The sequence below is a fragment of the Dioscorea cayenensis genome, chromosome 17, assembly GCF_009730915.1.
Source record: "Dioscorea cayenensis subsp. rotundata cultivar TDr96_F1 chromosome 17, TDr96_F1_v2_PseudoChromosome.rev07_lg8_w22 25.fasta, whole genome shotgun sequence".
NCBI classification, from domain to species: Eukaryota; Viridiplantae; Streptophyta; class Magnoliopsida; order Dioscoreales; family Dioscoreaceae; genus Dioscorea; species Dioscorea cayenensis.
Genome location: NC_052487.1, coordinates 12,044,349 through 12,046,829, shown reverse-complemented (window position 1 = coordinate 12,046,829; position 2,481 = coordinate 12,044,349).

Genomic DNA, 2,481 nt, shown 5'->3' with positions numbered 1-2,481 from the left:
ATAAACAAATATAAAATTGAATAATTATAGTATTATTTTAAAACAATATTATTATTTGAATAATAATACCAATATTATTATACAAATAATATTATTAGTAATCTTAATATTAATAAAGTGTGTACAAAATAATCTTAGATATGTTTAAAAAAATTATTATGTCTCTTTTATATAAACGGGCAAATTAGTAGAATCACATTACGTCTCCCCTCACTCCTAAAAAAATAAAATAAAATAACCCCTCCACACTCCTCCATTGAACCAAACTTAAAATTTTTTCAAACCCTCCATCCTCCTTCCCCAACCAAAGGGTGAAATCTAATGAATTTCTAACGCCTTTTCAAAGTTGTTAAAGAAAGTTGTAGCATGCTTAGTAAGAAGGGTAGCCTAAAAGCTTTTAAATCAGAATCACCCAAATCAGCCCTAGCCTTCACACTAGTCACAATAGACCTATTAATCAAGTCGATGCTCACTCCATTGTTGTTTTTAGAGTATATAAAGTTCCTTATTAATATGGATATATTCCAAGGACCATATGCAAAGGATAAGTATCAAGTCCAAAAGGTCATAGTTATCACAATTGAGCCAAGCAAGTAATGACGATTTTACCTCAAAAGAAAAAAATGAATAGATATCCATTGAGTTGATTTTTTGGCACACTTATTAACCACCTAATAATAAATAGCATTTATGATTCTAAAAGGAGAGATTTATTGGGAAGCACTCTCATTAAAAAACCAGGAACTTCCAAGATGGAGTTAATGTTTAAATTCGTTCCTCTTCTATTTGTGCATATCTTAATCAACGAGTTAGATGACTAAAACTAGTGGTGATGATAATGATGGATCAGCTCCTAAACATTGAACAAAGTCCTTATGTCACAAATGTATAGTTGTGCACCATGTGTGATATTTCAGTCTTTTTTTGTGTTGACTCGACATTTTGTTCGGGTTTTCTTGTATTTTCCTCTATAGGGCTTATAGAGTGGTTTAAAGTGCACTGGGCATGTTGCCAGTGCGCAGCCTTTTTCCCAACTTGAAATCCCTTTTTAAGCTCTTTCTTTCTCTTTTTCTCTCATTTTCTTTTACTTAGTGATTCTTTGGAGCTAGCGATGTGGGCTTGATTGATCCCTTGTTCTTACTAGAGTGGAGCTTCAAGATCCATCTGTCTCCTTGACTTTAGAGGTTTGCTTTCTTCCTCCTTGTTTTCCTCTTTGTGCTTGTTTGAGGTTTAGACCTAGGGTTAAAGTTGGAGCTTGAGAAAACTTGCTTTTTGTTCTCTTTTTTCTTGCTTGTTGGTATTAGAACTTAGGAGGATTGTTTGGGTGATTGTTCTTCCAAGATTTGATTGTAACCCTGAACCTCCTCCTTCCTTGGAATCGTGGTACTGTAGCATTACTGTAGCTCCAGTTAGGTTTGCTTGTTTGCTTGTTTCCTTAGTTGGGATTGAAGCCAATAATCCCTAGAAACTCTTTGGGAACCTTGAAACCCATTTTCGAGCCAACCCAAGGTCTTGTTACGGTTACGTTGCTTGATAATCTAGGGTTTCATTCGTGTCTTCTTTGTTTAATTTCTAGTTATTGTGTGTGTGCATGGGTTTAGTTGGTTAGGTGGTGAAGGTTCGTCGCAAGGCAAAGAGCTAATGGAGGAGTGTCACCACCGAGGCCTTTTTTCACCTAAGCTGTGAGTGGGTACAGTTGGTTGCACGATTTTATTAGAATATTACCTAAAGACCTTTATTGCTTGAATCGAAAGTTTTCTATGGTTTAATTGTATATATTAGTGTTTTGATTGTCTTGAAAAGGAATTTCTATGCTATTGATTTATATACGAAATTCTTCATGTTTGAAAACAATTATGACTATTTGTATATTATTGTCTTTGGTATTGGTGATTGTGAAAGTGTTTAATTCTGAGATTCTCATATTGGTGGTCTTGGACATGGACAGAATAAGATGCCACACATGATTTTATACCTTTATTATATTAAGTTGATATTTTAATTCATTTGAAAGGCCATCTATGCTATTGGCTGATACGTGAAATTGTAGATATTTAAAGGAAAAATGAGGAGAAAACTAATACAAGAGTTGCATGATAGCAAACATAGATAATGTTGGTTAAGTTATACACTTTGGGAGTATAGATAGGCATCTGTTAATTGAATGAAGATTGTGAATGTCATATTAATCAACAATAATAAAAAGAATAAGAATAATAAAAACAAGAACAATAAACAAAATAATAATAATAATAATAATAATAATATTATTATTATTATAATTATTAAAAGAATAAGATAATAATAATCATCATCATAATAAATGGATAAATAAATTATAAGAAAAATAAATAAATAAATAAATAAATAAATAAATAATAATAAACTGCTAAAGTAAACGAACAAGAAAGATATAAACATCTAATTTTCATTGGAACTGATCTTTATGCTTAAAAACAATTCACATAATTCCATACAAAA